Consider the following 20,357-nt stretch of genomic DNA (forward strand, 5'->3'; position numbering starts at 1 on the left):
GTGTATGGCAAACTTCTTGGGATTTTCTTGCGGAGTTCTTGACCAGGATTGATGTGATGTAGGAGTGGTGAACCTCTTTGAAACTGTGTCCAAATTGGTGATAGTCTTCTAAAAAAGACATCCTCTGGTATGCCATAGTAACCTTGAGCAGAGATTATCATTGATTAGTGGATCAGTAGCTATAATTATATTTTTTTTAAAGGAAAAATGATTAATCCTGTTGCTTATTTATGTGTATTCATGATTTAACTATTAATAAAAGTATAGCAGACAGATTAAAATAAAGCATTTTTGAAAACCTTTTAAAAAGACGATTGAAAATTAAACTTTCTTTGCAAGTGGTATAGTTATTGTGTTGTACCTCATATGTAACACAAATGTGAATATGAGATTATAAGCTGTGATGCACATCGCAAGACAACAAGACAAGATCACAAGACAAAGGAGCAGAAGTAGGCCATTCGGCCCATCGAGTCTGCTCCGCCAGTCCACCATGAGCTAAATTATTCTCCCATCTAGTTCCAATTTCTGGCTTTTTCCCCATATCCCTTGATACCCTGACTAATTAGATACCTATCAATCTCCTCCTTAAACACCCTCAATGATTGGGCCTCCACAGCTGTATGTGGCAACGAATTCCATAAATCCACGACCCTCTGGCTAAAAAAATTTCTCCTCATCTCTATTTTAAATGGGTACCCTCTAATTCTAAGACTGTGACCTCTTGGCCTGGACTCACCCACCAAGGGAAACAGCCTTTCCACATCTACTCTGTCCAACCCTTTCAACATTTGAAATGTTTCTATGAGATCCCCTCTCATTCTTCTATACTCTAATGAATACAATCCAAGAGCCGGCAAACGCTCCTTATATGTTAGTCCCTGCATTCCAGGAATCATCCTAGTGAATCTTCTCTGAACTCTCTCCAACATCAGCACATCCTTTCTAAGATAGGAGGCCCAAAACTGCACGCAGTATTCCAACTGGGGCCTCACCAGTGCCCCGTAGAGCCTCATCAACACCTCCTTACTCTTATACACTATTCCTCTTGAAATGAATGCCAACATAGCATTCGCTTTCCTTACTGCCGATCTAACCTGGTGGTTAACCTTTAGGGTATCATGCACTAGGACCCCCAAGTCCCTTTGCACTTCCGATTTTTGAATTTTCTCCCCACCTAAATAATAATCTGCCCGATTGTTTCTTCTTCCAAAATGTACAACCGTACATTTCTCAACATTGCATCTCATCTGCCATTTCTTTGCCCACTCTCCTAAACTGACCAAGTCTGTCTGCAACCTTACCGTTTCCTCAACACTTCCTGCTCCTCCACCTATCTTGGTATCATCCACAAACTTAGCCACAAAACCATTTAATCCATAATCTAAATCATTGATATACAGTGTAAAAAGAAGAGGCCCGAACACCGACCCCTGCGGAACACCACTAGTAACTGGCAACCAACCAGAATAGGATCCCTGTATTCCCACTCTTTGCTTTCTGCCTATCAGCCAATGCTCCACCCATTCCAATATCCTTCCTGTAATTCCATGGGCCCTCATCTTATTAAGTAGCCTCTTATGCAGCACCTTATCAAAGGCCTTTTGGAAATCCAAATACACAACATCCACAGCTTCTCCCTTGTCAATCTTATTTGAGATTACCTCAAAAAATTCCAATTGGTTGGTGAGGCAGGATCTTCCCTTCATGAAACCATGTTGGCTTGGGCCTATTTTGTCATGCACCTCAAGGTAATTCATAATCTCATCCTTGAGGATCGACTCCAATAACTTTCCAACTACCGATGTCAGACTAATAGGTCTACATTTTTCTTTTTGCTGCCTCCCCCCTTTCTTAAACATCGGAACTACATTTGCAACCTTTCAGTCCTTCGGAACCGTGCCAGAGTTTACTGATTTCTGGAAGATTATTTCCAATGCCTCCTCAATTTCCAAAGCCACCTCCAGAACCTGTGGATGCACTTCATCCAGTCTGGGAGACTCATCTATCCTTAGTCCATTTTGCTTCTCAAGCACTTTCTCTCTAGTAATCTTGACTGTACCTAATTCTATTCCCTGAGACCTCTGGCTATCAAGTATGTTCTAATGTCTTCCACTTTGAAGACTGATGCAAAATACTCATTTGGTTCCTCTGCCATCTCTTTGTTACCCATTATAATTTCTCCAGCATCCTTTTCAATAGGTCCTATATCTACCCGTGTCACTCTTATACTCTTCATATATTTAAAAAAACTTAGTGTCCTTTTTTTATATTAATTGCCAATTTCCTTTCATAATTCATCTTTTCTTTCCTAATGACTTTCTTAGTTTCCTTCTGTAAATTTTTAAAATTCGTCCAATCCTCAGTTTTCCCACTAATTTTTGCTTCCTTGCACGCTGCCTCTTTTGCTTTTATTTTAGCCTTAACTTCTCTCGTTAGCCACATTTGTGTCATTTTTCCTTTTATGATTTTCTTTTTTCTTGGAATATATTTTTCCCACACTCTCCTTATTTCTTATAGAAATTTCATCCAATTCTGCTCTACTGTCCCTCCATTTAGCTTACTTTTCCAATCAACGGGCCAGTTCCTCTCTCATACCTCTGTAATTTCCTTTGTTCCACTGAAATATTGATACACCTGATACCAGCTTCTCCTTTGCAAATTTGAAACTGAACTCGATCATATTATGATCACTACTTCCAAGGGATTCCATTACCTCTAGCTCCCTAATCACCTCAGGCTCATTACACAGCACCCAATCCAAAACAGCTGATCCCCTGGTACGCTTATGGACAAGCTGCTCCAGAAAGCAATCCCGTAGGCATTCTACAAACTCCCTCTCCTGAGATCCAGTATCTTCCTGACTTTCCATATCCACTTTCATATTAAAATCTCCCATAATAATCTTGACATTTTCCTTCTGACACGCTTTTTCTATTTCCAGCTGTAACTTGTAGTCCACATCCCAGCTGCTGTTTGGAGGCCTGTATATAACTGCTATTAGTGTCTTTTACCCTTGCCATTTCTTAACTCGACCCATAGGGATTCTGCTTCTTCTGATCCTATGTCCCTTCTTTCTAGTGATTTGATATCATCGCTTACCATCAGGGCCACGCCACCCCCTTTACCTACTTCCCTATCTTTCCTATACACAGTGTATCCTTGAACATTCAGCTCCTAATCACATCCATCATTTAGCCATGACTTAGTGATGGCCACTATGTCATATCTTTTAACCTGTAGCTGTACATCAAGGTTATCCACTTTATTTCTAATGCTGCGGGCATTTAAATATAGTACATTTAGATCAGTATATGTTACTGATTTTGCTATATTTCTATCACACAGCAAATTATCCTGTCTATTCACCTGCCTGTCCTTCTTACCATCTTTGCTGCACAGTATCTTTGACTTATTACTATTTTCCTCTTCCTTGACCCTAACACCCTGGTTTCCTTCCCCTTGCCAACTTAGTTTAAACCCTCCCTAACAGCTATATTGAACAATCCTGCCAGGATATTAGTACCCTTTGAGTTCAGGTGTAACGCATCGTTTCTGTATAAGTCATGCCTCCCCCAAAATAGATCCCAGTGATCTAAGAATTTGAAGCCCTGCCCCCTGCACCAGTTACTTAGCCACACATTCATCTGCTTAATTCTGCTATTCTTACCATCATTGGCGCGTGGCTCAGGCAGTAATCCTGAGATTATTACTCTGGAGGTCCGGCTTTTCAATTTTCTTCCTAGCTCCCAATAATCTTCCTTCAGGACCTCCTCTCTTTTTCTGTTTATGTCATTGGTACCAACATGTACCAAGGCTTCTGGTTGCTCGCCCTCTCTTAGAATACTCTGGACCCGATCCGAGATATCCCGTACCCTGGCATCAGGGAGGCAACACAGCATCTGGGTATCCTTGTCCGGCTTGCAGAATCTCTTGTCTGTTCCCCTCACGATGGAATCCCCTTTAACGACAGCATTTCTCCTTGATTTCTTTATCACGACACTGGGCAGAGTGCCAGAGTCCCGTTCGTTGTGGTCTTCCTCTGTCAGGTTAACCTCTCCAACAGTATCTAAAACTATATATCAATTCCTGAGGGGGATTGTTACAGAGGTGCTGTCCACTATCTCTCTATAGGTACTATCGGTCACCTCCTCACTTTCTCTAATTAGCTGAAGGTCAATAAGTTGTTGCTCCAGATCCCTCACACGATTCCTAAGGAGCTTCATCTCATTGCATCTGGAGCAGATGTAATCCTGGGGGAGGCTGGGAGTCTCCCAAGGTCCCCACATCTGGCACTCCAGGCACAATACTAATCCAAAATGCATACCTTTAATCCTACTGTTAGCTCTAAATAAATAAACCTGTAACCTACAACTTTGCTGTTAGACTCAACGGTTGCAGACAGCCTCTTCCCATTTCTGCCGAAGCCCTATCACTCTGTACCAGTTCACTCCGCTGCCCGCTGGATATGGCGGTGTTCTTTTAAAATCTTCCGCACTCTGAGGTCATGCGCCTGCGCAGTCGTGCCTCTTTAATCCCAAGTAGTTTGGAAAAAAAAACTGAACTTTTTCCTGAAAACCGGCAACTTACTCCGCTGTCTGCTTGCTGTCACATTCATTGTGACAGAACAAATTGGCAATGCTAATTCTCCCGCTAACCTTGCCCCTTTGCCTGGTTAGTCACTCCTCTTTGTTCTGTCCCCGGTCTAGTTTCCTCAGTAGTTCACACACTTTGCCTTCCCATTCTGCAGTTCTTGGCAGTTCACCATTTACATACCCTAACAGTAAAGCAATCACTATCTTGACTGGTCAAAACAATCCTCTCTGTTAATGTGCTCTACTGGTTTATAACTCAAAAATTAGGATTCAAGACATAGGCATTCCAAACAGTTCCATTTATTTTCACCAACACTGTTACATCAATTTGTGGACAGCAGAACGGCCCCAAAAGACCCAAGGGACAGTTTGGGATGTCCTAAAATAATACCTGGGTGAGTTGGAGTAGGCGCACTACACCCTATGTGGGCAGATTTAAACCTTCAGTTTGGCTTTGCTGAAAGGTGCTGAAGTTGGATTTGACAGTAGATGAACAGTTCTATTGGAAAATTAATGACAAAGTCTGTCATGGAGAGAGCCTATGTATACTTGTAAGTTTTTGTATTTGATTGTTTACACTGGTCTATTTGTAAATACTTATTTTTTCTTCACAACTTTTGGGGAGCTTTTGCTCTTTTTTTCCCCCACCTGGCACTAAATAAAATCCTCTGCACTAATGTGGTGTTGCGGCTCACCATCTGTTTTTTCATCTGGTGACCGTCATCGAGCACGCTTACGCACATCTGATAGCAGGGTGTGACATTCATAAAAGATCAAGAAAGGATAATAATCACACTCTATACTCAGTGAGACTTCTGTTGCTGCACTAACAATGAGAAATATTTTGTATCTAGTTTGTATTTCGTTGGTTTTGAGAGCTATGAATGTACCACTAGTTTCATTAGTACGTCTACTTCAATAATTAGAATTGACCAGGTTCATCACTGAAAATAATAACTTGCACATAAGTATGTGGTTGAAAATACTGTTAATATTTCCATTGTAACATTTTTCAATTAAGTCCAGTCCCAAACCAATATCTTTCAATATTTTCTCGTTCAGCTAAGTTGACAAATCTTTGCCTCCAAATTGAGCTGCTTTGTAAATCAATCAATTGCATTTCAAAATTATCCAAATCAATCCACTGCAGCATTTCCGATTCCAGTTTGTCTAATGTTATACTGTCTGTGTACTTTATGAACTTTGCAGTTTCTTCAAATGTCCTGAACTTTGTGAGTTTTTAAAAAAAATTGTTTTGTTTTAAAAAAAAAACTAACATCAGTCTACAAACTCACGTCATATCATTCTTGACAAGAAAATTTCTTCTTTTGAAAACAAGTTTCATCCAAACACTCAGCAAATTGTTTAAAGGATATAACCTCTACATTGTTGTACATCAAATTTACCTCACTCAGTAAATTTTGATGTTGTCAGATTGTAATTTTGGAGTTAATTGCAACATTGTATTTGTTGGCCGAATCAAATGTGGTAATGAATCAGCATAAAGGAGGAAGACTGAAAATCGTTAATGGTGCCACAACAAACACCTCTCATTCTATATCAGCAAAACAAATGAATGATTATTGACTACAGGAGGAGGAAAGCAGAGCACCATGACCAAATCCTCCTCATATGATCATAGGTGGAGAGGGTCAGCAACTTAAAATTTCTCAGTGTTATTATTTCAGAGAATCTGTCATATGTCCAGTACCCAGTCACAATGCAAAGAATGCACAAACAATTCAAAGAATGTGAAAGTTTGGCATGTAGTCTAAAACTTTGTCAAACTTCTATGGATGCATGGTGGAGAGTGTATTGACTGGTTGCATCACGGCCTGGTATGGAAACACCAATGCCTTTCAGTAGAAATGCCTGCAAAAAGTAGTGGATACAGTCCAGTGCATCAATGGAAAAGCTGTCTTCACCATTGAGCATGTGCAAGGAGCACTGTCGTAGAAGAGCAGCATCTATTATCAAGGTCCTCCACCATGTCCACTTCTTGCTGCTGCCATCAGGAAGGAGGTACAGGAGCCTCTGGTCACACACCACCAGGTTCTGGAACAATTATCACCCCTTAACCCCATCAGGCTCTTGTAACAGAAGGGATAACTTAATTCACCCCATCCCTGAACTGATTCCACAACCTATTGGACTCACTTTCAAGGACTCTACAACTTAGGTTCTCAATGCTTGTCATCTATCCTATCCATCCATCCTTTGAATACTTGCACAATTTGTTGTTTGTCTTTGTTGTGTGCAGTTTTTCATTGATTCTATTGTGTTTCTTTGCTTTTATTATGAATGCCCACAAGAAATTGAATCTCAGGGTAGTATATAATGACATAGCAGGCAGTTTGGTAATAAATATACTTTGAACTTTGAGCATTGCAAGGAGCAGGGTATTACTGACAGCAGTATATGAATATCTGTATGCAATTTTGCACCAGAATTTGAACTCAGTAATATAGTAATGACATTAAAAATTGTAAATTTTGCTGCTGTTGCAATTTAAATCGCTGTAAATAACAATGCTAGTTTTTCAAAGGGAGAATGTCCAGAGCAATCAGTATCGTTGGTCACATAATTTCTGGCTAATTCAAAGCAAACATGAGTTCATCCAAGCAGCTTGTCCTTTGAAGTCATCATATTGTATCACCTATCTACTTAATCAGAGACCGGGACTTGAAAGAATATTCTTTGTCTTTGCATTATACTATCAATAAAATCACCTGAACTATTTCTTCCAGCTATAATTGATGTCAACTTATAGACTTAAATGTTCCTGATTGAAAATTGATGTTTATTTTTTCTGTAAGAAATTTTTTGAAAACATACTGTAAATAGTGTGATTTTATTGTCTTTTCACTATAGTTGACTTCATATTTCATTACAAATGTGATGAACTGGGGAAGCATTAATGTTTCTTTTTTAAATTCATTTATAAATTCAATGCCTTTTTGACAAAGCTTGCATTTGTTTACAATCTCAAATAGCCCTCAAGATGGTGACAGTGAGCTGCTTTCTTTAACTACCGCAGTCCTGCTCAAGGTATTCCTACAATGCCACTGAACAGGAACATCGAGAAATGATCCAGTTTTAATTGGACTTTGTAGTATTCGCTAACCCATTTTGTGAGGTTGTTATCAATAATGATCTAGTTAGTTATCAGCAGTTACAATGCACTAATTGCAAAATGACAACGTAACATTTACTCAAATTATCTGAAATAGATAGCTGACTCTGCAGAGAAGGAAAAGGAACGTGACTGGCTACATTCCATTTGCAGAGCCAGATTGGTTCAGAGACAAATAACATCTTGTGCTTTTACTATCTGATTAATTTGTATCTTTACTGATGTAATGTGGTCCAAGATCCTACCTTTCAAAGAACTTGATTAGCTCACCATCTAGGGGAAAGTCACCTGTGTAAATTTCTAATGTTAACTTTTGGTTCTCATTTCTTCTTCAATCCAGAAATTGTTTCCAATTTTTGAAAGGCAAAATAAAGGATGTGCATTTACTCATAACCTGCAGGTCTGTAACATTAACTTTGGGGGTACAGGCAACTTCAATTTGCAGTCGAAATACAATTTTATTTCCAGTTTCACTGTCATTCATATTTGTGTTCTCAAATTGCACGTCTGATGTCAAGGTGGAGACAAAAAAGGATCGAAACCTAGAGGAAGACCAAAACCACTACCGTGGGGATTTGGCCCATTTGAGACAACCCTCAGATTCAATTATTTATCATATATACATTGAAACAGTGAAATGATCATTTCTGTTATCAACCAACGCCGTTGCTAAGCTTCAGACACAACACCCTGAGGCACTGGTGTTAATTACAGGGGACTTCAACCATGTGACTTTGGACAAGACACTACCTGCTTTCTCCCAGTACGTGGATTGTTACACCAGGGGTAACAGGACTATTGACCTGCTGTATGCAAACGTACAGGATGCATATAGTGCATCCCCGCTGCCTGCACTGGGGAAAGCTGATCACAACCTGGTTTTGTTACAGTCAAGATATAAATCAATTGTGATGAGGCATCCCACTACCACACGCTCTTTTAGAAAGTGGACTCCTGAAGCTGAACAGGCCCTGAGAGATTGCTTCGGTACTACTAACTGGGATGTACTGCAAGGGGGGCTCTGTGGGGGCGTTGAGGAGGTCACTGAATGCAGAACGGACTATATTAATTTTTGTGTGGATGCGGTTGTTCCTGTTAGAACTGTTCGCTGCTATCCCAATAATAAGCCCTGGATCACTAGTCACATCAAAGGCCTCCTAAACCAGAAGAAGAGGGCCTTTAAAGATGGTGATCGGTTGGAGCTTAAAAGAGTTCAGAAGGAACTCAGAGTACAGATAAGGGGGGCAAAGGAGCAGTATAGGAGAAAGTTAGAACAAAAGCTGCAGGAAAAAAGCATGAAGGAGGTGTGGGATGGGATGAAGATCATCACCGGATGTGGTGCAAAGCGGGGGGCAAACATAAGTGGAGATGTGGAGAAAGCGAACCAGCTGAACAACTTCTTCAATAGGTTCGACAGCACAATCTCACCCTCACTGCAGAACTCCACACCAGGCTTACTTCCCTCACAGGAAAATATCCACTCACAGGAGACCTGGCCCACGCCCAGGTTTACGGCTGCACAGGTGGAAGGTCAACTGAGGAAGATCTGTACCAGCAAGGCGGCTGGACCGGATGGAGTTTCCCCACGATTACTGAGGGCCTGTGCAACTGAACTGGGAGAACCACTACAGCGCATCTTCAACATGAGTCTAGATCAGAGAAGAGTACCCAGACAGTGGAAAACATCTTGTATTGTCCCGGTACCGAAGAAACCACAACCAAAGGAGTTGAATGACTTCAGACCTGTTGCCTTGACGTCGCACGTGATGAAGACCATGGAGCGGCTGATAATACAGAATCTGAGGCCACAAACCAGGCACGCCCGGGATCCGCTTCAGTTTGCGTATAAGGAGAAGGTGGGAGTGGAGGATGCTATCACGTATTTGCTGCACAAATCACTCTCTCACCTAGATGGGGTCAGTTGTGCTGTGAGGATTACATTCCTTGACTTCTCTAGTGCCTTTAACACCATCCAGCCCAAGATCTTAAAGCACAAACTAACGGAGATGGGAGTAGACTCTCACATGGTGGATTGGATAGTGGACTACTTGACAGATAGACCTCAGTATGTGCGGTTGGGAGACTGTAGGTCTGACACAGTGGTCAGCAGCACAGGAGCGCCACAGGGAACCGTACTCTCTCCGGTCCTGTTCACCCTGTACACATCTGACTTCCAATATAACTCGGAGTCCTGCCATGTGCAGAAGTTCGCTGATGACACGGCCATAGTGGGGTGTGTCAGGAATGGACAGGAGGAGGAGTATAGGAAACTGATACAGGACTTTGTGATATGGTGCAACTCAAACTACCTGCGTCTCAATGTCACCAAGACCAAGGAGATGGTGGTGGACTTTAGGAGATCTAGGCCTCATATGGAGCCAGTGATCATTAATGGAGAATGTGTGGAGCAGGTTAAGACCTACAAGTATCTGGGAGTACAGTTGGACGAGAAGCTAGACTGGACTGCCAACACAGATGCCTTGTGCAGGAAGGCACAGAGTCGACTGTACTTCCTTAGAAGGTTGGCGTCATTCAATGTCTGCAGTGAGATGCTGATGATGTTCTATAGGTCAGTTGTTGAGAGCGCCCTCTTCTTTGTGGTGGCGTGTTGGGGAGGAAGCATTAAGAAGAAGGACGCCTCACGTCTTAATAAGCTGATAAGGAAGGCGGGCTCTGTCGTGGGCAAAGTACTGGAGAGTTTAACATCGGTAGCTGAGCGAAGGGCGCTGAGTAGGCTACGGTCAATTATGGAAAACCCTGAACATCCTCTACATAGCACCATCCAGAGACAGAGAAGCAGTTTCAGCGACAGGTTACTGTCGATGCAATGCTCCTCAAACAGGATGAAGAGGTCAATACTCCCCAATGCCATTAGGCTTTACAATTCAACTGCCAGGACTTAAGAACTTTTTTTTTTTTAAAGCTATTATTAATGCTTTTTGAGTTAGTGATTTAGATGCATATCATATTATTACTGAGTTAAGTATTGTATGTAATGAGTTTTTGCTACAACAAGTGTATGGGACATTGGAAAAAATGTTGAATTTCCCCATGGGGATGAATAAAGTATCTATCTATCTATCTATCTATCTATCTAACACAACTCAAGGATGTACTGGGGACAGCCTGCAGGTATCTCCGACATCGCATGTCCACAATGTTCAGCAGAATAGCACAAGTAACAATAACAACAGAACAGCAGCAACAAAACAGCAGCAGCAAAACAAGCCCCTTCACTCCCTCCCCACCAACTCATATGTACAGATAGTCCAACCCAACACAAGCCTCCATCTTCCAGTGGACTTGCAGAAATCAGACCTCTGACTTGCCCAGTGGACTCACAGACCCAGGGCTTCGACCTTCTGATTGACCTTCGCGCTTTGATCTTTGATATTGACCCCAGGACTCACCAACTCCGGGATCGCTGAACTCCAGGCTTCGAACTTTAGACTTACTGACTTATGTATGCCGACCTACATGCTTCCTGCCCATGTCATCAATCAGTAGTAAAATAGCTGGTCCCAGAACACACGCATCTTACGACTCAAATATATTTTATTTTACCTGTGCACAAGGAGAACAGCATGGCCCTGTCACTACATTGTTATGAAGCCAGGACAGAAAACTGCTATTTGTGTACAGAACTGGCCTATCAGTTACATGTATTGACCATAGGCAATATCCTCTCCACATTCCTCTATCAAAGCCTTTCACCATTCGATCTGTTTCAATTAGGTCACTCCTCATTCTTCTGAATTCTAGTGTATATAGGCCCAGAGCCACCAGACACTCTTTGCATGACAAGCCATTCAATACGGAAATAATTTTCATGAAACTCCTTTGAACCCTCTCCAGTTTCAGCACATCCTTTCTAAGATAAGGGGCACAAACCTGCTCACAATACTCCAAGTGAGTCCTCCTGGTGGGGGATGAAGGTGTAAAGGGACTGGACATCCATGGTGAAAATTTGACAATGGGGGCTAGGGAACTTGAAATCATTGAAAAATTCCACAGCACGAGAAGTGTCACGAACATAGGTGGGAAGGGATTGAACGAGGGCCGATAGAACACTGTCGAGGTATGCAGAAATGAGTTTGGTGAGACAAGAACAAGCTGAAACAAAGGGTCTTCCTGGACAGGCAGGTTTGTGGATCTTGGGTAGGAGGTAGAAATGGGAAGTGCGGAGTGTGGGAACTATGAGGTTAGTGGCAGCGGATGGGAGATCCCCAGAGCTTGGTGATGGTGTGGAAGACAATGGCCTGGTGCTCCTTACTGGGGTCATGTTCGAGGGGTAAATAAGAGGAGGTATCAGCGAGTTAGCACTGTGCCTCGGCAAGGTAGAGGTCAGTGCCCCCCTTATCAGCGGATTTTATGGTAAGGTCAGGATTGGTGCGGAGCAAGTGGAGAGCAGAGCATTCGGAAGGAGTGAGGTTGGAATTGGAACAAGGTGTGGTGAAGTCGAGATGGTTGATGTCCCGTCAGCAGTTAGCAATAAAGAGATCCAGAGCGGGGTGTCCATGAAGAGGAGGAGGGTTGAAGATGGGAGAAGTGGTCATCAGAAGGAGTGGTAGAGTCCTTGCCGAAGAAATAGGCTCGAAGATGGAGCCGGCGGAAGAAGAGTTCAGCGTCATGGCGCACGTAGAACTTGCTGAGGTGTGGGCGCAGGGGGACAAAGGTGAGGCCCTTACTGAGGACAGAGCGCTCTGCCTCAGAGAGTGGAAGGTTGGAGAGGATGGTGAAGACCTGGCACGGATGAGCGCTCCTGGGATCAAAGGGGGGGAGGGAGGGAGGTTGGTAGTGTCAGTGAAGAGGAGAGGGCTGGGGTGAGAGGAAGATGGAGCCTCTGAGGGCCCAGGAGCTGACGATGGGATCTGAGGGAGACGGGAGTTCCAATAGCAGCATGTGAAGATCCAGCCTGTAGTTCAAGGCTGGAGTCACAGTCGGAGGCTGTGCAATTGCTTTGAAGGTGTCCATGATTGTTGGAACCCGCATGGTGGTGGACTCTGGGTTTTGAATATGCTCTGGGTCGGTAGAGCCACCGAGATTGACAGTGGGGGCTGCAGTCTGAAGTTCACGCCTGCTAGCGTTGGAGATGGCAGGCTTTGGGGTCTGCAGATGGACAATCTTCCGATCCTTGCAGGACGTGACAAAGTTGAAGAAACGACAATTGCAAGCATGGATCCGACGGAGGATAAAATAACAGGCAGGTCCATTACAAACGGCGAAGAGGGAATCCTGGAGATGTGGAAGGGACTGGGATAGGGACGCCAGGTACCTTCTCACGGCGGACAGCATTGCCCTCAGAGCTCAACGGGAGAAGGACCAGGAGGCAGAGTACCTGGGGTCCTCAGAAACTCCAAATTGAGAGGCTCAAAAGCGAATCCTAAAGCCACTCACTTTCAAGGACTCTCTGTCTCATGTTCTTGATATATATATATATATATATATATATATATATAATTATTATTATTATCATTATTATTATTATTATATCTTTTTTCTCAGCATAAGCTGGGAAAGCCTGAGGTACAGGCGTAGTTAAGCACACACATTTCTCAATTGCTAGGAACTTTCGGACTATTCTAGTATATAGTATTGTGGCTTTCTGAAGATTTACTTAAATGTTGTTATGTCGGCCTGATTGTTTCATGCTATTGTGTAGTGACTTTGGGATGATACCAGTTGTGGATATTACTATTGGGATAATGTCCACCCTGTTCATATTCCACAGTCTTAAAATTTTCTCTTTTAATTCAGCATATTTCTTGTGTTTTTTGCTTGCTGATTTCTGTATGTTGTGAGTGTTTGGAATAAGTAAGTTGTTCTTGCTTGTTATATCTAGATGGTTATTATGGATTGTCCTGTCTGTAATAATGGTTGCAATATAATTTGTAGGATTCTGACACTAAAACTGGATCAGGTTTATATTTATAGTGGTATGGTGTCTTTTAATGAGTTTGTACTTTAAAGCAAGATTTTGGTGGATGATATTTGCCATTTGATTGTGCCTGTATAAGTAATCAGATTGGGTTAAACTGCTCCAGGATCCTGTTTCTGTTTTCTCTTGGCATTTTCTGCATTTTTCATTTTGAATTTGTTGGCATTTCATTATGTATTATTAGATTTTTTTGTGTGTTAACCACCTCATCCTGTATTGCCACAAGGAATCCCTCTGTTTCTGGGAAGAGCTCTCCAACTCTGAGCCAGGCGTTCGATGCTTCACTACAATAAGGACTGCCTATCATTTCTTCCGAGACAGTATCTTGACAAGTTGGATCATTTGGCTGTACTCCTACTACCTGCATACAGACAGATCATAAACATCAAGACAATCAAGAAGTGGTCACGGGAGGTTGAGAAACAGTTATAGGATTGCCTTGAGTCAGTGGTCTGGGCCATGTTCAAGAGCTCATCTGAGGACCTGAATGACTACAGCAGAGTCGTTACAGACTTTATTAAAACAGCCATAGATGAGTGTGTCCCCATGAAATCGTTCAGAGTTTTCACTAACAGAAACCCTGGATGATCAATGAAATCCAGAATCTGCTGAGAGCCAGATCAGAGGCCTTCAAGCCTGGTGATCAAGAACGCTACAAGAAGTTCAGGTACGATCTCCAGAAAGCCATCTCACAGGCGAAGTGGAGATTTTGGACTAGTCTGGAATCAATGAGAGATGTTCGACAGCCGAGGCAGGGTTTGAATGCCATAACCTCCTACAAAGCTAAATCTTGTGACATAGAGGACAACAGAGCTTTGCTACTAGATGAGCTCACCCCCATGTCTCCCAAGGATCATTTGATCTCAATACCTGAAGATGACATTTGGGTTGCCTTCAAGAGAGTGGATGCAAGGAAAGTATCTGGTCCAGATGGAGAACCTGGCTGAGTACTGAAGACTAGTGCCGACCAACTGGCTGGTGTAATCATGGATATCTTCAACCACTCTCTCCAACAGTGTGTAGTACCCACCTGCTTCAAGCAGATTTCAATTGTGCGGGTGCCCAAGAAGAGCACGGTAACCCGTCTAAATGACTGTCACCCAGTGGCACTTACATCCACAGTGATGAAGTGTTTTGAGGGCTGATGCTGAAGCATATCAACTCCTGTCTGAGTAGTGGATTAGATCTTCTCCAATTCACCTACCTATCTTCTTGGCTCTTCACACAACTCTGAAACATCTGGACCACAAAGGTGCATACTTCAGGTTGCTCTTGATTACAGCTCGGCATTTAACACCATCATCACCTCAAAACTAATTGATAAACTCCAAGACCTGGCCCTCAATATCTATCTTGAGCAATTGGATCCTGGATTTCCTCACTTGTAGATCGCAGTCAGTTTAGATAGCAAAAACATCTCCACCAGCACAGGAGCAGTGCAGGGATGTGTACTTCGCTCCCTGGTCTCCTCACTTTACACCTATGACTATGTGGCTAAGTACAGCTCCAACACCATTTACAAGTTTGCTGACAACACCACTGTTACGGGCTGTTTCAAGGGGTGATGGATCAGCATACAGGATAAAGATTGAAAATTTGGCTGAGTGGTGTAATAACACCAACCTCTTACTCAATGCCAATAATATCAAGGAACTGATTGTGGATTTAAGGAGAAGGAAACCAGAGGTCCATGAGCCAGTAATCAAAGGAGGATCAGAGGTGGAGAGGGTCAGTAACTTTAAATTCCTGGGTGTCACTATCTCAGGACACGACCTGACCTGCACCCATCATATAAATATTATTGCGAAGAAAACACAACAGCGCCTCTACTTCCAAAGGAGTCTGTAGAGGTTCAGCGTGGCATGTCATCGAAAACCTTGGCAAACTTCTGTTGATGTGTGGTGGTCCTGCCGAAGGGTTTCGGCCGGAAACGTCGACTACTTTTTTTTTCATAGACGCTGTCTTGCCTGCTTATCTCCTCCAGCAGTTTGTGTGTGGTGCTCGGATTTCCAGCATCTGCAGATTTTCTTTTGTTTGTGTGGTGGAAAGTGTGCTGACTGGCTGTATTACAGCCAGGTATGGCAACACCAATGTCTTGGAGCAGAAAATCCTACAAAATGTAGCAGATTTGGCCTAGTACGTCACGAGTAAAACCCTCCCAACCATTGAGCTCATCTATATGAAACATTACCATAGAAAAACTTCATCCTTCAAGGATCCTTACCACCCAGGCCATGCTCTTTTCTTGCTGATGCCATCAGATGGAAGGTGCAAGTGCCTTAGGACTCTCACCACCAGCTTCAAGACCAGTTACTACTTTATTTTACTTTATTGTCACCAAACAATTGATGCTAGAGCGTACAATTATCACAGCGATATTTGATTCTGCGCTATGCGCTCCCTGGAGTACAAATTGAAGTAAATATAATAAAAATTTAAATTATAAATCATAATTAGAAAATAGAAAAGGGGAAGTAAGGTAGTGCAAGTCAGGTCCGGATATTTGGAAGGTACGGCCCACATCCGGGTCAGGATCCGTTCAGCAATCTTACCACAGTTGGAAAGAAGCTGTTCCCCAATCTGGCCGTACAAATCTTCATGCTCCTGAACCTTCTCCCGGAGGGAAGAGAGACAAAAAGTGTGTTGGCTGGGTGGGTCGTGTTCTTGATTATCCTGGCAGCACTGCTCCGACAGCTTGTGATGTAAAACATAGAAACATAGAAAATAGGTGCAGGAGTAGGCCATTCGGCCCTTCGAGCCTGCACCGCCATTCAGTATGATCATGGCTGATCATCCAACTCAGAACCCTGTACCTGCTTTCTCTCCATACCCCCTGATCCCTTTAACCACAAGGGCCATATCTAACTTCCTCTTAAATATAGCGAATGAACCAGCCTCAACTGTTTCCTGTGGCAGAGAATTCCACAGATTCACCACTCTCTGTGTGAAAAAGTTTTTCCTCATCTCGGTCCTAAAAGGCTTCCCCTTTATCCTTAAACTGTGACCCCTTGTTCTGGACTTCCCCAACATTGGAAACAATCTTCCTGCATCTAGCCTGTCCAATCCCTTTAGAATTTTATACGCTTCAATAAGATCCCCCCTCAATCTTCTAAATTCCAGTGAGTATATGCTTAGTCGATCCGGTCTTTCTTCATATGAAAGTCCTGCCATCCCAGGAATCAATCTGGTGAACCTTCTCTGTACTCCCTCTATGGCAAGAATGTCTTTCCTCAGATTAGGGGACCAAAACTGCACACAATACTCTAGGTGCGGTCTCACCAAGGCCTTGTACAACTGCAGTAGAACCTCCCTGCTCCTGTACTCAAATCCTTTTGCTATGAATGCCAACATACCATTTGCCTTTTTCACCGCCTGCTGTACCTGCATGCCCACCTTCAATGACTGGTGTACAATGACACCCAGGTCTCGTTGCATCTCCCCTTTTCCTAATCGGCCACCGTTCAGATAATAATCTGTTTTCCTGTTCTTGCAACCAAAGTGGATAACCTCACATTTATCCACATTAAATTGCATCTGCCATGAATTTGCCCACTCACCTAACCTATCCAAGTCACCCTGCATCCTCTTAGCATCCTCTTCACAGCTAACACCGCCGCCCAGTTTCGTGTCATCCGCAAACTTGGAGATGCTGCATTTAATTCCCTCGTCTAAATCATCAATATATATTGTAAACAACTGGGGTCCCAGCACTGAGCCTTGCGGTACCCCACTAGTCACTGCCTGCCATTCTGAAAAGGTCCCGTTTACTCCCACTCTTTGCTTCCTGTCTGCCAACCAATTCTCTATCCACATCAATACCGTACCCCCAGTACCGTGTGCTTTAAGTTTGCACACTAATCTCCTGTGTGGGACCTTGTCAAAAGCCTTTTGAAAATCTAAATATACCACATCCACTGGCTCTCCCCTATCCACTCTACTAGTTACATCTCCAAAAAATTCTATAAGATTCGTCAGACATGATTTTCCTTTCACAAATCCATGCTGACTTTGTCCGATGATTTCACCTCTTTCCAAATGTGCTGTTATCACATCTTTGATAACCGACTCTAGCATTTTCCCCACCACCGATGTCAGACTAACCGGTCTATAATTCCCCGGTTTCTCTCTCCCTCCTTTTTTAAAAAGTGGGGTTACATTAGCCACCCTCCAATCCTCAGGAACTAATCCAGAATCTAAGGAGTTTTGAAAAATTATCACTAATGCATCCACTATTTCTTGGGCTACTTCCTTGAGCACTCTGGGATGCAGACCATCTGGCCCTGGGGATTTATCTGCCTTTAATCCCTTCAATTTACCTAACACCACTTCCCTACTAACATGTATTTCCCTCAGTTCCTCCATCTCACTAGACCCTCGGTCCCTTACTATTTCCAGAAGATTATTTATGTCCTCCTTAGTGAAGACAGAACCAAAGTAGTTATTCAATTGGTCTGCCATGTCTTTGTTCCCTATGATCAATTCACCTGTTTCTGACTGTAAAGGACCTACATTTGTCTTGACCAGTCTTTTTCTTTTCACATATCTATAAAAGCTTTTACAGTCAGTTTTTATGTTCCCTGCCAGCTTTCTCTCATAATCTTTTTTCCCTTTCCTAATTAAGCCCTTTGTCCTCCTCTGCTGGTCTCTGAATTTCTCCCAGTCCTCAGGTGTGCCGCTTTTTTTTGCTAATTTATATGTTTCTTCTTTGGACTTGATACTATCCCTAATTTCCCTTGTCAGCCACGGGTGCACTACCTTCCCTGGTTTATTCTTTTGCCAAACTGAGATGAACAATTGTTGTAGTTCATCCATGCGATCTTTAAATGCTTGCCATTGCATATCCACCGTCAACTCTTTAAGTATCATTTGCCAGTCTATCTTAGCTAATTCACGTCTCATACCTTCAAAGTTACCCTTCTTTAAGTTCAGAACCTTTGTTTCTGAATTAGCTATGTCACTCTCCATCTTAATGAAGAATTCCACCATATTATGGTCACTCTTACCCAAGGGGCCTCGCACGACAAGATTGCTAACTAACCCTTCCTCATTGCTCAATACCCAATCTAGAATGGCCTGCTCTCTAGTTGGTTCCTCGACATGTTGGTTCAGAAAACCATCCCGCATACATTCCAAGAAATCCTCTTCCTCAGCACCCTTACCAATTTGGTTCACCCAATCTATATGTAGATTGAAGTCACCCATTATAACTACTGTTCCTTTATTGCACGCATTTCTAATTTCCTGTTTAATGCCATCCCCAACCTCACTACTACTGTTAGGTGGCCTGTACACAACTCCCACCAGCATTTTCTGCCCCTTAGTGTTATGCAGCTCTACCCATATTGATTCCACATCCTCCAGGCTAATGTCCTTTTTATTGCGTTAATCTCCTCTAAAGTGAGTCCAAGGATGGAAGATTGGTTTGTGTGATGTGCTGGGCTACATTCACGATCTTCGACAGCTTCTTCTGGTTTTGGACAGGACAACTTCCAAACCAGGTTATGATGCACCCTAGAAGAATGCTTTCTACAGTGCACCTATACAAATTAGTGAGGCTTTTAGGGGCAGGCCAAATTTCTTCAGCTTTCTCAGGAAGTAAAGGTGCTGGTGGGCCTTCTTACTACCCCTCAACCTACAAGCTCTTGAACAAAAGGGGATAACTACACTCATTTAACGACTGTTATATTGTTATTTCATCCTTGTTATTTATTGCTATTTACTTAAATCTACATTGCACAGTTTGTTTACAGTTAACAGTTCCCATTGTTGCTGTTCTATACATTTGCTAAGTATGCCCGCAGAAAAAGAATCTCAGGGTTGTATGTGGCGACATGAATGTACTCTGATAATAAATGTTACTTTGAACTTTTCCTTGTCAACATCTAGTCTGCTCAGATCATAGGCATGTCTTCCACGAAGAGTCATGCTCTTCCATTGGTTAACTTTTTCTTCCATAGTAATAACTTCATTTTTCTTGGTTGGGCTTTCATTTAAATTTCGTGGTATGCACTCACATGGTGGATTGGATAGTGGACTACTTGACAGATAGACCTCAGTATGTGCGGTTGGGAGACTGTAGGTCTGACACGGTGGTCAGCAGCACAGGAGCGCCGCAGGGGACCGTGCTCTCTCCGGTCCTGTTCACCCTGTACACATCAGACTTCCAATATAACTCGGAGTCCTGCCATGTGCAGAAGTTCGCTGATGACACGGCCATAGTGGGGTGTGTCAGGAATGGACAGGAGGAGGAGTATAGGAAACTGATACAGGACTTTGTGATATGGTGCAACTCAAACTACCTGCGTCTCAATATCACCAAGACCAAGGAGATGGTGGTGGACTTTAGGAGATCTAGGCCTCATATGGAGCCAGTGATTATTAATGGAGAATGTGTGGAGCAGGTTAAGACCTACAAGTATCTGGGAGTACAGTTAGACGAGAAGCTAGACTGGACTGCCAACACAGATGCCTTGTGCAGGAAGCCACATAGTCGACTGTACTTCCTAAGAAGGTTGGCGTCATTCAATGTCTGTAGTGAGATGCTGAAGATGTTCTATAGGTCAGTTGTGGAGAGCGCCCTCTTCTTTGTGGTGGCGTGTTGGGGAGGAAGCATTAAGAAGAGGGACGCCTCACATCTTAATAAGCTGGTAAGGAAGGCGGGCTCTGTCGTGGGCAAAGTACTGGAGAGTTT

The 20,357-nt window shown here is 43.0% G+C and overlaps 1 protein-coding gene across 4 annotated transcripts in view; it reads left to right on the forward strand.

Annotated features, from left to right (window-relative positions):
* ipo11 (importin 11) overlaps positions 1-20,357 on the forward strand; it is a 420,430-nt gene that overhangs the window by 221,542 nt on the left and 178,531 nt on the right. The window lies entirely within an intron of this gene.

The sequence above is a fragment of the Hemitrygon akajei genome, chromosome 13 (assembly GCF_048418815.1).
Source record: "Hemitrygon akajei chromosome 13, sHemAka1.3, whole genome shotgun sequence".
Classification (NCBI taxonomy): Eukaryota; Metazoa; Chordata; class Chondrichthyes; order Myliobatiformes; family Dasyatidae; genus Hemitrygon; species Hemitrygon akajei.